The 20,187-nt window shown below is 53.5% G+C and overlaps 1 non-coding gene across 1 annotated transcript; it reads right to left on the bottom strand.

The window, feature by feature from the left end:
- Window positions 1-486: 486 nt before the first annotated feature.
- On the bottom strand, window positions 487-559 carry TRNAQ-UUG. The gene has a single exon. It is a non-coding gene; the product is annotated as a tRNA-Gln (tRNA).
- Window positions 560-20,187: the final 19,628 nt, after the last annotated feature.

Consider the following 20,187-nt stretch of genomic DNA (forward strand, 5'->3'; position numbering starts at 1 on the left):
ATTATGGATTATGAATGCAAACCTCAGGAGACCTGGGCCAACCTTCCTGAATAAAACATGACTCGTCCGTCTCCTCGTGTGCTCCAGTCACCTTAGCAGAGCCTGCCTTGTGCTAATCCAGCTGCAGCTGTTTAACTTTCCTGGGTGGTTTCACCCTTGAACGTGTGTTGCTTTTATCTTCTGCAGGGCACAGCAGAGAACGCGCTGCTGTTGTTGCTGCTGTCCCAGGGTGCATTTGGCTCTGGGCTCGGAGTTCTGAGCTCCTGGGCCTAGATCCTCACAGGTGCCTAAATCCTGTTTAGAATCTCAGGTTTGGAAGGGACCTCAGGAGATCTAGTCCAACCCCCTGCTCAAAGCAGGACCAATCCCCAGACAGATTTTTGCCCCAATTCCCTAAATGGCCCCCTCAAGGATTGAATTCACAACCCTGGGTTTTGCAGGCCAATGTTCAAACCACTGAGCTATCCCTCCCTCCCGAAAGAAAATTGACCACGAAGGGAATTGAACCCTCAATCTTCTGATCCAAAGTCAGACACCTTCTCCATTAGGCCACACAGTCACATTAATCAATCCATAGAGCACTACAGGAGTCAGCATCATGTTCCCCATGTTGCAAAGGGGGGAACTGAGGTTAAGTTATTCACCCAAGGTCACCGAATGACAGAATTCAATTCTGCTGCCTCCTCCTCCTGTGGATTAGGGAGAGTCTAGAATCAGGGAGGATTGGCAATCCCAGGGCGAAATGTCCCGGTGCATCCCAGGCAACGGGGCGGGGTGGGGGGCGTCCCTGTCACAAGCTGTCTTTGGAATCGTCGATACACAGTTCTGTGCCCTGGAGTCAGTCTGTCATCCCCATCCACGCAGGATTCCAAAGATGATGATGGATTGATTGATTCACTGATTATTTTTAGCACAGGTGCCTACTTTCATTTTTCCAGGTGGGTGCTCCACCCCTTCCCCTAAGGTCCCGCCCTCGCTCTGCCTCTTCCCACCCCTGCTCCGTTCCATTCCCTCCCCCCAGCACCTCCTGCCCGCTGCCAAACAGCTGATCGGCAGGTGGCTGGTGGGAGCTGAGCACCCACTGTTTTTTTCTGTGGGTGCTCCAGCCCCCGGAGCACCCATGGAGTCGATCTATGATTTCTATTATGGTATGATCTCGCGTTCCCAGCACGCCAGTCACTTTACGCACACGTAGTGAGACAGAAGGTGTCCCTCCGCTGCAGTTGGGGAGATGACTCTAGCAGGGGTAGGCGCTCCCAGTCTAGCTAGTGCGGCTAACAGTAGCAACGGCTGTACAAACCCAGGGTTCCAGGTGGGCATGTTCTTGCTTTCCTAGCTTGCACGGGGGTCCATGTCACCTTGATTTCACTGCTCTTTTTAACTGCGCTTGCTAGATTAAAGCTAGCACATGGGTATGCCAACCCGGGCTGCCATCTCCCCACCGACTGCAGTGTAGACGTATCCAGAGCCTAGCCTATTCTGTATCCGTTCTCATTCTGCACTCATCACCATAGTATCTGAGCATAGGCACGGGAAGTAGGGGTGCTGCAGCACCCCCAGGTTTTATGTGGGGCTGCTGGCCCTGCGACCGGGACTCCACTCCCCAGCTCGGGTCCTGGGAGCCGCCCCCATGCCCCGCTCCCCAGGGCTGACTCTGTGCCCGAGGCCCTGCTCCCGGCCTTCCGCCCGGGACTCCGCTCCCCTGTCCTGTGCCCAGGGCTCGGGCCTGGCCGCTGGCCCCGGCCACTGGCCCTGTGTCTTGCTCCCCATGCCCGGCCCCAGCTGTGTCCACAGTCTCAGCCCCCTTACCGCTGTCTGGGTCCCCCCCTTCCTGCCTCAGCTCGGGGGTAGGGGCGGACAGGGGCCAAGGGTCTGGCTTTCAGCACCCTCACAACTAAAAATGTTCCAGCACCGCTGTATCTGAGCACCGTCCAGTCCTGCATTAAGCGAGATGGCTAACATGTGTCACGCGTTTGTTCTCTCATCCTCTTCCCAGGGGCAGAAGTGCGTGCAGGGATTTAGATTTTTAAAGTAATATCGATCATATATATGCACACACACATGTTGCTCTATGTTTGGTAGAGAAATCAGGCCAAAGAAAAGGAACATGATTTGGAGCAGAAGGTGAGGAAGTTTGCAGTTCCCTCGTTTCCTGGGGGAATTTGTTCCCCAGCCTCGGACCGGCCCCCAAGAAAGTTCTGTCTCCTGCACGGCTGAGCTTTTCCCTTGATGGTACAAAGTTCCATGGTACCCGAGGAGCAGAATTGTCAACCACGGTCTTCATCCTGGAACTTTAGGCTCTTTTCAATCTGCTGGGCCCAGGCCAGGGAGTGCCTTGAAGTAAGGACCAAGACCTTCAACTTGATTCAATATTTTCTGGAAAAGCCAGTGCAGGGAGCGGAGGACAGATCTGATGAGCTCAGAGTGGCCTGGGTTGCTGAGGGAGATGTGCTTCAACATTGTGTACCAGATGGAGTTTCCACCATGCTGAAGTCTTCATGCCCGTGTCCTTCATGCCAAGGGACATCGCCGTAGTCCAGCTGAACAGTGACAAAAGCATGAATAACTGAGGCCAAGTCACCATGCGCCAGGTTGGGACAGTCTTCTAGCTAGCTGGAGATGGTAGCAAGCATCGTTCACAGATGCTGCTGTGTGAGAGCTCAGCACCGGCGAGGAGACCAAGACCGAATTGGCCAACTGTGGGTGTGAACCTTCCACCAAAGGAGACTGCACCAGGGCTGCAAACTTCTCCAAGTGCTTCCGGCCGCCAACCGGCATCAACCCCTCTCTCACGTGGGTTCAGCTTCACCCAGCTCTTCTCCATCCATGAGCTGATCTCATCCAAACACGTGATGGTGTGACGAAGGGTGAGTGGAGTTAGCACCTGCTAGCTGCATGAGTTTGTACTGAAGGGGTCAGGCGGGATCGTACTCGGCTAGCCCGAGCCACAATGCCAGACTGCTGCGTATGGCTACCCATGGTGGGAATTACATCTTCAGTGGCTTGCCCTGAGTCACACAGGGACTCTGTAGCCAGCATAGGAACCAAACCCATATCTCCTGAGTCCTAGACCACTGGCTTAACCACAGGACCTTCCTGCAAAGATACACTGATGGCCGCTAGAAATGGCCTGGATGAAACTTAAAAAATTCAGCTGAGTTCCTAACTCTTCAGAAGCTTGCGATTCTCATCCTGAATCCGAGAGCTTTGTCCCTTTGCCTCCCCCATTTTACCAAAGAGGAAACTGAGGCACAGAGAGATGACATGGCAGGTCCCAGGCTACACAGCAAGGCAGTGGCAGAACCACAATCACAATGGGGTTTTTGTCACCCACTTCCTTACTGAGCCCCTAAACCAGGCTGCCTGAGGTAGTGGAGGAGAAGCTTTGTCCCCGTGTCACCATCCTCTCAGCTAGTTTGTGGTGGAGATCTCATGAGGAAAAGGCTTTTCTAAAAGATTGATGCAAGGGGGAAAGGTTGGTCCTGTGGGTTAGGCCCAGGATAGGTACCGAATCATAGAAATGTTGGGGTGGGAGGGTCCTCGAGAGGTCACCTAGTCCAGCCCCCTTGCTGAGGCAGGACCAAGTGATCCTAGACCATCCCTGACAGGGGGTTGTCCAACCTGTTCTTCAAAACCTCCAGTGACAGGGATTCCACAGCCGCCCTTGGAAACCTGTTCCAGTGCTTAACTACCCTGAGAGTTAGAAAGTTTTCCTAATGTCCAACCTAAATCTCCCTTGCTGCAGATTAAGCTGATTACTACGTTGTCCTTCCTGTACATTGAGAACAATTGATCTTATTTATAACAGCCCATAAAATGTTTGTGGCTGTTATCAGGTCCCCCCTCGGTTTTCTTTTCTCACGATTAAACATATTCCATTTTCGTAAACTTTGCTAATCAGTCCAGTTTTCTAAACCTTTTCTCATTTTGGCTGCTCTCTGGACTCTCTCCAGTTTGTCCACATCGTTCTTAGCGTGTGGCCCCCAGGACTGGACACTGCCGAGGAGAGCGCAACAGTTACCTCCCGTGTCTTCGACATGAAATTCCTGTTACTACTCTCCCAGATATTAGCCTTTTTTGTAGCTGCATCACATTGTTGGCTCTCATTCAATTTGTGATCCACTATCACCCCCCCAGATCCTTCTCAGCCTACCCAGTTATCCCCTGTTTTGTAGTTGTGCATTTGATATTTTTCCTTCCTAAGTGAAGTACTTTGCACTTGTCTTTATTGAATTTCATCTTGTTGATTTCAGACAAATTCTTCAATTTTTCAAGGTCATTTTGAATTTTAATCTTGTCCCCACCCAAAGTACTTGCAACCCGTCCCGGCTTGGTGTCATCTGCAAATTATATAAGCATACTCTCCTCTCCATTATCCAAGTCATTAATGAAGCTAGAGTCATGAGTGAGCTAGATTCTATTCCAGAAGTGGGCAAACTACAGTCCATGGGCCACATCCGGCCCGTGGGACCTTCCTGCCTGGCCGGGGAGGTTAGCCCCTCCCCCGCTGTGCCCCTCCCCCGCAGCCATGCCAGTGCGCGGGCAGCGCTCTGGGCGGCAGAGCAGCGCACTCCTGCCGAGCAGAGTGGCAGTGTGTCTGGCTCCGGCCAGGTGGCGTGGCAGCCAGACATACTGCTCTAAGGGGGCTGGGGTTGGGGGGCTGGGGTTGGGGGGTTGGATAAGGGGCTGGGAGTCCCGGGGGGGCAGTCAGGGGACAGGGAGTGGTTGGATGGAGCAGAGGTTCGGGGGGTGGTGTTCAGGGGACGGGGAACGGGGGGGTTGGATAGGCGTGGGGTCCTGGGGGGCCTGTCATGGGGTGGCGGTGTGGATAGGGGTCGGGGCAGTCAGAGGACTGGGAGCAGGGGGGTTGGCTAGGGGGTGGGGTCCCAGGAGCAGTTAGGGGCGGGGGGTCCTGGGAGGGGGCGGTTAGAGGACAAGGAGCAGGGGGGGTTGGATGGGTCGGGAGTTCTGAGGGGGGCAGTCAGGGGGTGGGAAGTAGGAGGGGTCGGATGGGGACGGGGGCAGGCTGTTTGGGGAGACACAGCGTTTCCTACCTGGCCCTCCATACAGGTTTGCAACCCCAATGTGGCCCTTGGGCCAAAAAGTTTGCCCACCCCTGTTCTAATCCCACCTCTGCCATTGACTCACTCTAAGACCTTGGTCAAGCCACTTCATGTCCCCGTACCTTAGTTTCATCATCCATAAAATGGGGTTAATGACACAAACAAAGCCTCACAATACCCTTGGTTAACTAGTCATTTCACTGCTATGTGCTTCAGTTTCCCCATCTCAAAATGGGGATAATGATACTGACTGTGAGATCTACTGAGGAAAAGTGCTACTTGTGAGCAAGGTATTATTATTACTGTTCAAAAAGTGCTGTGAGATCCTTGGATGGAAGAGGGTGCAGACGGGAGAAGTATTGTTATGGCGGGCATCATCAGGTGCTGTTGTTACCCATAGTCTTCCAGGTTCTTTTCCATAGTGTGTGAGCAAGTTTTGTCTCTTGGGAAGACATTCTGACGAGCTTTGGCTTAGACAGTTTTGTGTGTGTACAGGTAGCTTCAGTTTTGAGGGGAGCTGTAGGAGTAGCAGGACACTTTGCTGTCTGCATTGGCCTGTGGTGACAGTCAATTTTTAAAGCCGGGCTGCTACTTGGGAATCAAGCCTTAGTGTTGGGCTGAGATTTCTGGGAGAAAGGATTGCCCTGCGTGCTGTTTGACCGTCTCTGTTCCAGCACTGGGGTATTGTGTGTAAATCAAACAAGTTACATTCCGAATATCCCCAGACCCCGTGTCACTGATTTCCACTCCACCGGGAAGCCAAGACCTGAGTTCTGCCACCACATGGCAGAGGGGCAACTCGGACACTGCGAGCAAGAAGGAGCATCAATATTCTTCTGTCCTCTTCTGCTCCTGGGAGAAGCCTGGGATTGCGGAGTCAGCATCCCAAAGTCTGTTGAGGTTGGGGGGGGGAACTCCAGGCCTGGCTCCATTTGGGGTTTAGATCAGGCAATTTCTTATTGCATCCTTCCCCCTGATATTCCTTTTTAAGAGCCTCTTCTGGGAGTCATGCCATGGCCTTGCCCTGCCTTGTTTAAACATCCTGCATGTCCAAATTGCAGGGAGCTGTTAGCCCTGGGTTTCCTCCCACTCATTAGACTCCCGGCCTCATCTCATTTGTAGCTTCCTTGTTAACTCCACAGAGGCCTGAAGCCACCCAGCAAGACGAGTCATCAAAGCCTCAGGTGGCTTTGCCCGGGGCTCTTTGAACTGGAGGTGTCAGGCCATTATCGCCCAGCATGGGGGCCTAGAAATCAGAGCCCCGCTGGCCGGGTGTCGTAAATTACCAGGGAGGCTGCAGTCGCCTTAGATGAAAAGGCAGAGCCCCTCAGTACAATGGCTGAATTGCCCTGCAGATTGGCTGCTTCCAACCTTGCTTTGCCCAAATCCCTGCCATTCTTGGGATTGAGTGGCCCTGGGTCCAGTCCGGCTCCCACTGATGTCAGTTGCAAAGCTGCCCCATTAGAGGTTTGGTGGGCTCAGGTTAGATCGCGGGTGAAGGTCTAGGGCGCCCCCAAACACTGAGCTGGTGCAGTTCTGACCAGGCGGGAAGAGTGCCACCTGACCTACTGGGTCATCGGTGCCATTTCCCGCCGCGTCTGAGATTCCTGGGGCCTCCACCGACTTGCCAAGCAAACCCAAACCTGCCTAGCGGGTCGTTTCTCACAAGCCCCCAGCACAAGGTGCTGCAGCTGGCTGCAATGAAGCCTGGAGCCACGCATCCTGACCCAGGACTCGGAAGGGCCCGACAGGGAGAAAGCAAGAAGTGTGGCAGGTCTGCCCAGTTTTGGATGCCTCCCCCCGCCCCCAAGATCTATCCCTTATCAGCCTCTGGGCTCAGATCCAAAAATCTCCCCTTGCCCCAGCAGTGCTCATCTGTACTGTGTAGGAAATGGGGCGGTGTCCCTTTAAATAGCTTGTGAGCCCTCTGGCAGTGCTCACTGACTTTCTGGCCACGGCTACCAGACAACCCAGGGCTGCAGTAGGTATATTAGCCAGTCCTTGCGTCGGGGTGACCAGAGAGCAAGTGTGAAACGTCGGCACTGCGGGGGAGGGGGGGGTAATAGGTTGCCTATATAAGACAAAGCCCCTAATACTGCGACGTCTCTGGCCACCCTACCTTGAATGTCTGTGTCTAGATAGTCAACACGGTTACTTGAGACCCCGCTTGTGTCCCTTCTGCGTGTTGTTTGCGTTGTGTAAAAAAGGAAAAGTCACAACGACTGGCAAGGAAGGTGGGCTCCCACCCTGGGCATACAGTGAAATAGCCAGTGAGTGCCGAGGCCTAGTGGAAGTGAAACTGAACAGGGGCTGTTAGTCACCTGCTCCGTTCTGGAGGTATCCTCAGCTCTTACCGTCACCTGCCCCTGGGCCCCTCTCCCAGCCCTGGGCCCAGATCCAAGGATCTGCCTTGGCTCAGGCACTCAGCAGAGGGAAGCTCTGCAAGTTTGTCACGTCCTCCCTCCCGCCAGCTGCCCCGACTGTGGCCGATTCCCACCTGAGTCCAGTGGCGTGTCACCCAGAATAACATGAACGCTTTCTCTCCCTGCCCCACCCCGCCTGCCTGGAGAGCCCAGGGCATGTAAGTTATTCCACTGTGCAACATGAAGCAGATCAGGCGTATAATTTATAGGAACAAAATCAGGTAATGTGCTTTCCCAGGCACTCCCCATCCCCCGTTTTTCAGTGCCAGCAGCCCGCACTCATTCCTGGTGCCAGAGCCGTAGGGTTGCCTTACACTAGAGCATCTAGTCCCATGTCTTGTCTCCGGCACTGGCCAATGCCAGATGCTTCGGAGGAAGGAATGAAATCTCTATCAGCCGCACTGGCCTGACCCCTAGTGAGGAAATGTCTCTCTGAGAACTGCCGGCCGCTCTGTATGGCTGGCCCTTTAATTATTGCGTGCCTCTCTCTGTCCGTCCCTCTCCTCACCGCTGCGTGCACACACAGCTGAGTCTCGGACATCCCCGAGGCCAAGAAGCACCATGGGAGAATCATTCACCAGCCCCTTGGCTCTGGGTCCGATGTCGCTGTCCTCTAAGGGGTGTCTGCGCTGCAAACGGGTGGGACCGCAGCATGTGCTGCTGCAGCTTCGTTGCGGTTAGGTGAGCTGGGGGGCTCAAAGCTAGCCCAGGCAGGTCTATGCATGCTGCAGCCACCCTCGGATTGCCGTGTAGACGCACCCTCAGTCGTCATGCTTTGACATGGCTGCCTCTGAGCATCAAACTAAGGTGTATGGATGGTCCAAGGCTCTTTAAACACCAGTGAATATAGAACAAGAGCTCTGGCTAAGGGGATGAAAGAGCTGGAAGGAAACCAGGAGAGGATCGCGTGGGCCTCATTCAATCCGTCTTGCTGCCTTCTTGTAGGCCCGGCGCAGAGGGCTCGTCTACACTACGGAGCGTTGGCCGGGATAGCTATGCTGGCAAAATCCCCTAGTGAAGACGCAGTGTAAGGAGTTCTGCCAACATAGCTAACCCAGCTCCCTGAACGACGTTAGCTAAGCCGCCAGAAGCGTTCTGTCGGTATAGTTACGTCTACACTGGGCTTTTGCTGGCATAGCGACGGTGGCCAGGGGGTGTGGGTTTTTTCCCACATAGCTATGCCACAAAACTTTGTCGTATAGACCAAGCCTGAATTTCCAACCACTTGTGGCCATTCGGGCCGCCACGGGGTTTTTCACGAGAGCAGGGGTGTGAACCCCAGTCTCGTGCCAAATTTCATCTCCAGTCTTCGTAGTTTGTTGAAACTGAATCGTCCTCCTTGCCGTTTTGGCCACTGGTCGTATTATTCTTCACTTCCCGAGCCAAACTGTTGTGGAAGGCGGCTGTTAAGGTGCCACGTACCACCCCAGAGGTGGCTGCATTTCATCGGTGGCCTATTCCTGTTCTTTGGGATGAACGGTGCTGTGAAAATAGCAGATATTGTCACCTTCCTTCTCCTTGACACATAATCTCTTATCATTAACGCCCCGTTCTTGGGATCACAGAGAGGAAAGTCCTGTCAATACCGGGAGAGGCACAAAGCCGGCGGGGCTTACTTCGGTATTAATCTCTCCTGACAATATTTACCCCCGGTGTTAAAAAGGTCAATGCTAAAATAAGGCGCCTTACTTTGCTCCTTCCCCTTTTCCATCCTTTCCCCACCCCCACACTGCTTTGCTTTTCTTTTGGTGTTAATTTGTATTAAAGAGTCTTTAGACCCTTGAGAGATTTGGAAGCGGCGGGGTGGGGGGACTTTGACACAGTCGTGAGCGGTAAAGGAGCAAGGGCTGGCGGGCAGGGCGGAAGAATGAGATATCCAGCCCTGAGTCCTGTTCCTTACCCAGAAGCACCCACTTCCCTTCTCGTTCTCCCTGCCTGTAAACAAACACCTTCACGGTGGGAGATGCAAGGGTCATTGCATGCAACAGCTCCTGGAGGGAATGGCTGAGAAGTCAGCTCGGAGCTCCTGAAGTCTTCCTAGAAGCATAGGTCAGGTCTGTGTATGTCAACACAGGTGTGGCTGGGGCCTGCGTGGATGTGCCCGAGCTAGCTTTGAGCTAGATCCCACCTAGCTCAAGGAACAGTGGCAGCACGGGTGGGGGCTGCTCGAGGCCATGCCTAGGGTCCTGGGCAGGCTGGGCTTCGCTAGCTAGATCAAAGCTACAGATGCTGCAGTCACCCCTCCCGATTGCAGTGTGGGCATGCGCTCTGAAGGGTCAGCTCTGCCAGTCGTCCCTCCAGGTCGATCAGTGCAGTGCTATGCCATCTACTGGGGGAGGTTAACGGTCCCATGACACTTTTCATTCGAGATGGGCCTTCCCACCAGTGTCCTTGGCCAAACTGTCCTCCCTAGTGCAGTGTGCTGTGCACCAGCTGGTGACTGCCATCCCACCCCAGAGGTGGCTGCATTGCAGTGGCGCTGTCTGGGGACAGCAAAGTGCTTGGTGCTCTTTGGGGATGGGAGCAGCTGTGGGAAAGTAAGACATCCTGCTTGCATGGGGTCTCCTCCAGAGCGGAGAGTTACACAGACCAAATTGCAGTGAAATGGAATAACTGACCCGAGCCAAATGGCCGTCCCAATAACCTACCAAATCCTCAGCGTGGGGGGGTTTGACCCTTGCAGTCCCTTCCAACCCTATGGTTCTATAAAAGGGGGCAGAGACCCCAATCTCCCCCCCCCCCAGGGACCAGTCAGCTGCTGTCAGAACAAATAAGACTCCCCACCCCCATCACCTCCCATCCCATGTGAGCTTCTGCCCTACGGAGCATCACCAAAAGGGTCAAACACTGCACAGTTCCAATGGGGGGTGAGAGCCAGGCTTTCGGTTTGACCCATTATAACAGTTAAGGGGTGACTTGATCACAGTCCTAAGCATCTACATGGGGAACATATATTTAACAGGGCTGTCAAGCGATTAAAAAAATTAATCGTGATTAATCGCGCGGTTAAACAATAACAGAATACCATTTATTTAAATATTTTGGATTTTTCTACATTTTCAAATAGATTTTCAATTACAGCACAGAATACAAAGTGTACAGTGCTCATTTTTTATTATTATTTTTTATTACAAATAATTGCACAATAAAAAAAGATAAACCAAAGAAACAGTATTTTTCAATTCACCTTATACAAATACCGTAATGCAATCTCTTTGTCATGAAAGTGCAACTTACAAATGTAGACTTCTTATTTTTTACATAATTGCACTCAAAAATAAAACAATGTAAAACTTTAGAGCCTACAAGTCCACCCAGTCCTACTTCTTGTTCAGCCAATCGCTCAGACAAACAAGTTTGTTTACATTTGTGGGAGATAATGCTGCTCGCTTCTTATTTACAATGTCACCTGAAAGTGTTCTCATGGCACTGTTGTAGCTGATGTCGCAAGATATTTACCTGCCAGATGCGCTAAAAATTCATATGCCCCTTCATGCTTCAACCCCAATTCCAGGGGACATGCATCCATGCTGATGGCGGTTTCTTCTCGATAACGATCCAAAGAAGTGCAAGTACATTTTCATCATCTGAGTCAGATGCCACCAGCAGAAGGTTGATTTTCTTTTTTGGTGGTTCAGGTTCTGTAGTTTCCACATCGGAGTGTTGCTCTTTTAAGACTTCTGAAAGCAAGCTCCATACCTTGTCCCTCTCAGATTTTGGAAGGCACTTCAGACTCTTAAACCTTGGGTCGAGTGCTGTAGCTATCTTTAGAAATCTCACATTGGTACCTTCTTTGAGTTTTATAAAATCTGTAATGAAAGTGTTCTTAAATCGAACAACGGAAGCTGGGTCGTCATCCGAGACTGCCATAACATGGAATACATAGTAGAATGCAGGTAAAACCACGGAGCAGGAAACATACAATTCTCCCCCAAGAAGTTCAGTCACAAACCTGCAGGACTCACGTAGTGTTTCTAGCTTTTGCAATTTTTCAAAATCCTTTTCTGTCGATGCTTTTGAAGAGCGAATGTGGCTGTGATAGCGGCTTTATTGCAAAGCAGGTGCTGAATCATAGCCCATGTGGAATTCCAGCTGGTCGAAATATCTTGTACAAGAGGTTTTTGTTTGTGTCCATTTGCAGCTTGTTGTATTCCTAGCTCTGGAATGTGCTTGAAATGGCTCCCAGGTTTTCTACGTTTTGCCAGCACGTTTTCAAAGCCACCATCTCTGAGCACTACTGTGATGGATCAGGGCAGACCGCGATGCACATCATCGGTTCAAAAGGCAAGCTGCTACCATATTATGTGCACTGTCAGTACTAATTGCTCTATGCATCCGAAGAAGTGAGGTTTTTACTCACGAAAGCTTATGCCCAAATAAATCTGTTAGTCTTTAAGGTGCCACCAGACTCTTTGTTGTTTTTGTAGATACAGACTAACACGGCTACCCCCTGATACAGTACTAATTGCTGTTCCCTTTTCTGGAATAGTCCATTCTTTTGCAACCTCCAAGAAATGCTCTACACATGCTTCGGCATAATGTCTCTCTTCAGTATGCGTTACTGTTACAGCAAACAACTGCAGTGCAGGGCCGCCGAGAGTGGGTTCGGGCCCCGGTAAAAAAAAATTTTCGGGCCCCCCAGCAAGGGCGGATTGCCTAAACAGGGCCGATGAAGCCGGGCCCCAGGCCCCCTTCCGGACCGCCAGGCCCCGGTAATTTGTACCGGCTTCCCCCCCTCTCGTCGGCCCTGCTGCGGTGTCCATGTAGCATCAATCAGATGTGCCTGGACTCCAAGATAGCTGTGATTGCTCAAGGGTGTCCAGTGATCGCCAGTCAAAGCAACAGCGAGTGCATTTTTCAGAAGCTCCAACTTTGTAGTCTTCTTATTGTCACATAGGTCATGTATTCGTGATGCAGTGGTTCCTCGGGAGGGCAAGGTGTATGACTGATTGGAAGATGCAATCTGAATAACATCTCTTACCCCTCTGTCATTCACAGTGTTGAGTGGTCTGCAGTCCATAGCTATCCACTTTGCAGTAGCATTGGTTAAGTTGTTGTACTTTAGTTTAATCCCTGGGTTTGTAGCGATCCTGAAACTCTGTAATCGTTCACTGTCGTGGCTGGCTGGATTCATTTTGCTGGCGGCTGGTGACCCGGCCATTAGGGGAGGCTAGCCCCTGGCCCCTCTCCCCCCTTCTGTCCCCACCCCGCCCCGCCCCACAGGAGCCCAGAGCACCCTCTTCGCGGACCCGCAGACCCAGCACTGGGCAGCCAGGCCAGCCCCGGCGCACTGGGCGGCCACCCCCACCCCCGGTGCATCGGGCAGCCAGGTGGAGCAGCCGCAGCAGGAGGCAGAGGGAGGCAGGCCAGCCAGCCTAGGCCAGGGCAGAGTGCCAGGAACTGCAGGAGGGGGTATGGGGGCGGAGCTTGGGCAGGGCCACGCCCAGTGGCGGCTCCAGGCACAGTGCTCCAAGCGTGTGCTTGGGGCAGCAAGCCGTGGGGGGCGCCCTGCCGGTCCCTGCGAGGGCGACAGTCAAGCAGCCTTCGGCGGCACGCCTGCGGGTGGTCCGCGGATTCGGCGGCAATTCGGCGGCGGGTACGCCGAATCCGCGGGACCGGGGACCTCCCGCAGGCATGCCGCCGAAGGCAGCTTGCCTGCCGTGCTTGGGGCGGCAAAAAAGCTAGAGCCGCCCCTCGCCACGCCAGGCTGTTTGGAGGGGCCCAGCCCCCGATACCTGCCGCCCATGGGTGGTGAGTTATCTGCAGCACAAGATCTGGAGCAAAAGCATGCTTAGCACAGAGGCGGTACTGCAGACTTCAAGTACTTCTATGGTATTGGACCTCAGCCTTGCAATAGCTGCAGATAAGAGTCCGATGGGTTGGATCTTAGAGAGGCGTAAAGAGATGTGTAGCTTGGAAAACCCTATAAATACTGTACTACCAGCCGAAATGGCAGCTGGGGAACACACCGTCTGCGTCAGGCGAATGCAGCGTCGCTGCGCCGGCTCTTCGGACACTGGTGTCGTATAGAACCTTTTGCCTGTACCATAATAAACCGGACTGACGGTGGTTATTTGGTCTCTTGAGTGTATTTCCTAATGAATCAAAGTGTCATCAAGCAACTGACGTCATTTCTCAGCAGGACGGGACAGTGAGTGATGGGGGAGAGAGGAACGGGCGGGCGTGGTCACATGAGCAAAGGCAGGGGGATCATTTCAGCCCAACTTGTCATCTCAGGCAGGGAGGAGATCGGCTTGCTGCTTAACTCATCGGCACTGATGGCTTTTCCTTCCCGGCCGTTTGTCCCTCGGGCTCAGGCAGAAAGGTGCTGGGGAGGAGGGCTGGGATTTGCAGCCCCCAGCAAGCAGATGCCAGGGAATGAGTGAATCATGTCGCTGCATTGTTTGGCCTCGGAAAAGGGGAGAAGAGATCAAGTCGGGACAATATTGTCCTTCTAGGACAAATCTGCTCCGAGGAAATACACGTCACCCCACTAAGATGGGCCAGGGCTTTAATCTCCTGCGGGCTTGGTCCTGGTACCTCTCTCTCTGCGGTGTCCTTTTGTCCGGTGCACGTGGCAGACACAGCGAATGTTCCCATTGCAATTAGACTCCCCGTAAGGTGTGGGGCCCTGCTGCCATAAGGCTGGTGGTGGTCTCTCTTCCTGGGTGAAATTCACACCTGTGCGGAGGGCTAGCAGAAAGACGAAGCAATACTACCAGGTCTCAGCCTGGGATCTGAGCTCTCATTGTGAATGTACTGGTGAAATGGGCGCAGATCTCTGTACCCTCAGGGCTTCCATGGCGCGTGCTGGGTCTCCGCACAGGGCATGAATTCCAGCCACTGGGCAATCTGCAGCCAGCTATGCCCACACAATGATAGCTGCTGAGACGCTGTCACACACGCTGGCTTTGTCTAGGCATGGGCGTGTGGCTGGAGCGCGTTAGACGCTCCGTGTAGATGAGGCAGTGTGGAGTTTAACACCAGCTCAGTCTTGGCTCCCTCCCCCTCATCCGACACTTTTAGAACCTGTTAGCTAACGTGTCCTACCAACACGTCCCGATGGAGCCCAAGCCAGCAATGGGTGCACGGACAACGCCCTCTCTGACAAACACTCGCATACACATACCTCCCCAGTAATAAAATACAGGAGTACAAAGGATGTGTCTGTTTGAACATGGCTGGGAGAGGCCAAGGGGTAAATCTCTATCTGATCAGTGGCCGTTTGCCTTGATTGCCGTGTGCCCAGGACGTGGGGGAGGTCTGGCCAGGATGGGGCTGTTGCCAAAGGGTTTTAATTCAATGGCCTGCACCTTTTTAACTGGTTCAGTCACACCATGAGGCTGCGATAGCAGCAGAAGCCAGGGGTCATAAAGATCTAGGACTGATTTCCGACTGCAGGGAGTTCTCATGCGCTTGGCTTGGCGTTGCAATACCAGTAACACCAAAAGATGCTGCACTGCAACTGTGCTGGTGAGCAGTTCATTCCACATGGGCTGGTGGAATACAGGGCCACTGAGAGTGGGTTCGGGGCCCAGTGAAAAATTTTTTTCGGGCCCCCCAGCAAGGGCGGACCGGCTAAACAGGGCCGACAAGAAGGGGGGGGGAAGCTGGGCCCCGGGCCCCTTTCTGGACCACCGGGTCCCGGTAATTTGTACCGGCTTCCCCCCCTCTCATCGACCCTGGTGGAATACATTTCCCAGGGGAGTGCCGGAAGCCCCACGCTGGCACACTTAAAACTAGATGGGACCAAACATATACATACTCTAGGGGATGCTTCAAGAGGAAGGCAGGATGATCTAGGGGTTAGGGCACTTGTCACAGAGCCCAGCTCTGCCACAGACTTCCTGGGGGAGTTTGGGTGAGCCCCCTCATCTCTGTGCCTCAGTTCCCCATCTGCACTATGGGGATAACAGCACCTCCTGGGGTGCAATGAGGCTAAGTCCAGCAAGGATGGTGAAGTGCTCAGATACTGTGCCGAGGGGGTGGGGGTTTATAGGTATTTAGGGTGAATAGCAGTGGCTGAACTAGAGAATGACCCCATGCATGTGGCTTTCGATATTATTCTAGGTGTGGCTTAATATGAGATGGGGGGGGGGTTATTCCAAACGTAAAGCAATAACAGTAAGAGTCTAAACGCTCTTTGCAAGCCTCCCTGCACCCCAGTAAGGTGTAACCAGTCCTACTTTACACACAACCTTACAGGTTAAGGCCACCCAAGACTGATAGAGCTGGGCCGTGAACCCAGGAGTCCAGCACTTTAGTCACTAGACATTTCTGGGGCCACTGAATAAAACTTCAGAAATGCCATAAAATGAATGAGATCAATGAAGCGGAAGAGGCTAGCTCTGGGAGACCACTAGGGGGCAGTATGTGCATACAGAATAATCCCAGCCTTTGGGACATGGGCTGGGAGGGGACATAGGGTGGCCAGACAGCAAATGTGAAAAATCGGGACGGGGGTGGGGGGTAATAGGTACCTATATAAGAAAGGTTTCAGTTATCAAACTGTCTATACTGGGCTAGCTTGATTATCACTTCAAAAGTTTTTTTTTCTCTTAATTAATTGGCCTCTCAGAGTTGGTAAGACAACTCCCACCTGTTTATGCTCTCTGTATGTGTGTATATATATCTCCTCAATATATGTTCCATTCTATATGCATCCGAAGAAGTGGGCTGTAGTCCACGAAAGCTTATGCTCTAATAAATTTGTTAGTCTCTAAGGTGCCACAAGTACTCCTGTTCTTCTTTTTGCTATATAAGAAAAAGACCCAAAAATTGGGACTGTCCCTATAAAATCAGGACATCTGGTCCCCCTAAGGGGACAATACTTTGTTAAAGCAAAAGAACCCAACGCCCTGGCCGTGTAGTGTCTCTGAAACTAGAAAGAAGGGGGGCTTCCCTATAGCAGTGGAGGAGAGGGATAGCTCAGTGGTTTGAGCATTGGCCTCCTAAACCCAGCGTTGTGAGTTCAATCCTTGAGGGGGCCACTTAAGGATCTGGGGCAAAATCAGTACTTGGTCCTGCTAGTGAAGGCAGGGGGCTGGACTCAATGACCTTTCAAGGTCCCTTCCAGTTCTAGGAGATAGGATATCTCTATTTAAAAAAAAAAAAAAAAAGTGGATGGCCAGAGGGACTGCTTTACAATGGCAGGATACCCTAAAGATATTATTAGGGTCTCTATTTGCTGACGTGTGTGTGTGTTCTTGCACCCCATGTATGTGGGCGAGGGCATTTATTATCATTATTAATTCTTTGGACTATGGTAGTGGCTCAGGCACCGGGCCATGTTGTGCTAGGCCCTGTACAAAATCATAAAGAGATGGGCCCTGCTTCGAAGAGCTCAGAGTCTAAGCAGTGTCCCCATGCTTCTGCGTCGTTTGCCCCCACCTCCGAAATCTTCCCCATACATGTTTGCAGGGGGGTGTAAGTAGCCGTCTCTTGCCTCCACCATAGCTAAGCACATCCCATGTTTGTGCGTGTGTGTACGTACGTACACATGCCTGTGATCTGCTCACACCATCCCCTACGCACCTTCACTCTTGAGAAAGCCACAGGTAATTAAAGCAGGATGGGCCAGGGTTTACTCCAGGGCGGGGGAAGGGACTGCCTCTTAAGTTTATAATCAGAGCAAAGCGGGCACAAAATTTCAATCTAAAAATGGAAGGTGGCTTCCTTCCCCCCGGCCCCCAGCTCCTTATCTCAGGGCTCCCAAGTGGAACAAATGGGCGCAGGGCTGGGGAGTGAAGGAAAGAACAGGAGGAGGCATTAGACAGAAAATGAGTCTGTTTTTATTCAGGTGGCTAAGCCAGGCCAGATGGAACAGATAAAGCATGATGTTCTGGGCCAGTCCTACTAGTCAGAGCCAGGAAAACAGCCCCTAAACACCCCTCTATCTCGTTTGAATCAGGCCGTTTTTTAAAGCAGCAGGTGCCTTTTTCCCAGGGGGGCCGAGATCGAAACAAGATAGCTCGGGGAGAGGGAGAGCCACCGGCCATGCAGGGGCTAAACATTAGCCAGCAAAATGCCCTGTAATGAACACAGCCAAGGAGAGCCCGATTCTGCTTCTTCTAGGAGCCAGCAGCCAGACACGCAGGGACATCAGGCCCCCAGTTGCGGCGCGAGCCCTTCAGCGGTGGCTGCTGCACGCTGGGAATTTTCCTCTGCCGGAAAAGCAGCGGGAGAGGCTCGAGCGTGACCTTGCTTGGGGGCCGAAGGGAATGTGATTCTGACGTGCTAACACCGCACAATCAAGGATTTCATTATTTTCATTATTAGCCTCATTGGCGGCTTTTTACATTTCTTAATAAGAACTTCCCCAGCCACGCTCGGCTGGCCGCCTTATCGGAGACGTTTCGCTTCCCTTCCCCGTCCTGTTTGATCTTGGGCTGCTAAATGGGAAAGGCCTCCCGCCATGTAATTGAAAGTGTGGCTGTTAAAAGGGAATTAGAGCCGGGTTTTATTATTCTGGTGGGTTCGGTTGGTTTTTTGCTGTTTTTTTCCCCCCTTCCCCGTCAGCCCCTGTGGGCTGTTTGTAAATGAAAACGTCACCGACGTACAAGCTGGGGACAAGACAGCGGCAGGGAGCTGTGCTGGGGGCACCGGCTTCCGAGGCAAGGGGGGGGTTGATGGAACTGGGGAGGCAGCTGCTGCCACGGCTCGTCTTCCCCCAAGAGGGGGGCAGGCAACGGGGGTGGGCGGGCGGCATGGTCAAAAATGGCATCGTGCTGCCCGGCGGGGGGAAGGATCCATCCAGAGCAGTTGCCTTTCCTCAGGAGCTTTCACTAGCAGGGCCCCCCCGGGAGGATTTAAAGCTGCCCCCCAAGGCAAGGACGAGCTGGGGAGCACAGCAGCAGAGGGAGATGGGGGAGGGGCAGGGTTGAGCCAGAGGGCAGGGGACGGGGCGAGAGGGAGGAGGTGGATATGACAAATCAGGTGGGATTCTTTCCCCCCGTTGAGCCCTGCACTCTCGAAAGAGGGCGTTTTGGCCACTAAATAAGGGGGTTAAGTTACCCCACCTCCTGCACCCGGACAAGCGACACTGCCTTAGGCACATAGGCCATGCTTTGGGGGGCACTGAATCTGCTCGTCAGCACCTGGGCAGACTGGAATGGGAGGGAGCTGGAGAGGAAAGGGTTTCCACGCTCCCCCAGCCTCGGGACTTCCATAGCATGTGCTATGAAGTTTGCTTTAGTGACTCCCCAAGGGGGCAGAGCTGGTGACTCTGATGAGCTCTCTTGTCTCTCCAGTCCTGGTTCTGGTCGCTATTAACAAACGACACCCTGGTTTTCCACAACGTGCTGCGTTACACAGGCATCCCCTAGACGGGCAGCACTCGCGTCCAGCGGCCCTCCCTCAGGATCACTCCCCGCTGGGCCGGGCCCTGCGCAAACACCTGGGGCGACCCACGGAGCTAGCAGGCTCAGTGTTTGCCAGGCTGATTGGTCTGACCTGAACTAGCTCCGTATCCGGCGTGTTTAATGTGCCTGCCACCACGGGGTCTGTTTTTGCTCTTAGGCCTGGTCTACATCGGTCAGGGTGAGAAAAACCCCCATTCTGAGCAGCATTGTTAAGCCGACTTTGGTCCCTGTGTAACGGAGAGGATTCTTCCCTCCACCTCACTACCGCTGCGCGGGCAGGTGGATTACCTACCCCTGCCCCCTGCAATTAGCTGCCTGGGATTACCTGCAATGGGAAAACCCCTCCCCTCGGCATAGGTAGTGTCGACACTGGGAAGTCTGACCGTGGTGCAGCTGTGACCCTATAACGTTTGAAGTGTAGCCCAGTGCTTGGTGTTGAGCTTATTCGTCCTGGGCAGAGCTCCAGACTGTGGGCATTTCGCTGCCCTGAACCGCCGAACCCCTGCACCAGTTTGAACCCCGGCTCAGTGGTGGGCGTTGGGGCGGCGTTGGCTTTACACATTCCACCCCCTTGTCTGGTATTTCAGAGTCCCGTGGGCGCCCCTCCTCTCTGCACTGCCACACCGGGCTGGGCCTCATTTCACAGCGGCCTGGACAGCAGAGAGCGTCTCTTTCCTGGCCAGGCGCGCAGCCGTCTCCTCAGCCTCTCGGGAATGAGCCGAGCTGCTCAGTGCTGCCACCAGGGGCCCCTCATGCAGCAGTTTTCTGCAGACGGGGAGAAAAATAATACAGGAGCCGCAGCGGCAGCTCCAGGCACCAGCGCTCCAAGCGCGTGCCAGGGTGGCCTGATGGTCTCTGCGAGGGCAGCAATCAGGCAGCCTTCGGCTGCATGCCTGTGGGAGGTCCACCGGTCCCACGGCGGGTACGCCAAAGCTGCGGGACCGGCCGACCTCCCCCAGGCAAGCCGCCAAAGGCATGAGAGCGCCCCTGCCCAAAGAGGCCCATCACCCTGAGACCTTGGCTGGGGGAAATGTGGACAACATGGGTCTGCTCCCGCTGCAGCTTACAGAAGCCAAGGCAGGTCCTGTAACCCCCGTTACAGCCACGCTCTGTAGGGAAAAGACGGTGCAGTGGGATCGTTGAGGTCAGAGGTGAGAGCACCGTGCTCCGAGCCCGTGTCTGTCAGCTGCTCCCCTTCCCCAAAGGGGACCTGTGGTGAGGTGAGATTCACCCAGCAGTGCCTCCTGCTGGTTATCCTGGGAATTAGCTGTTTCCAGCTCTGGAGCGCCCTCTGCCAGCCAGTATCTCACCTTTCACTGGCCCTGTGTCCCTCCCAGACCC

This window comes from Trachemys scripta, chromosome 5, assembly GCF_013100865.1.
Source record: "Trachemys scripta elegans isolate TJP31775 chromosome 5, CAS_Tse_1.0, whole genome shotgun sequence".
NCBI classification, from domain to species: domain Eukaryota; kingdom Metazoa; phylum Chordata; order Testudines; family Emydidae; genus Trachemys; species Trachemys scripta.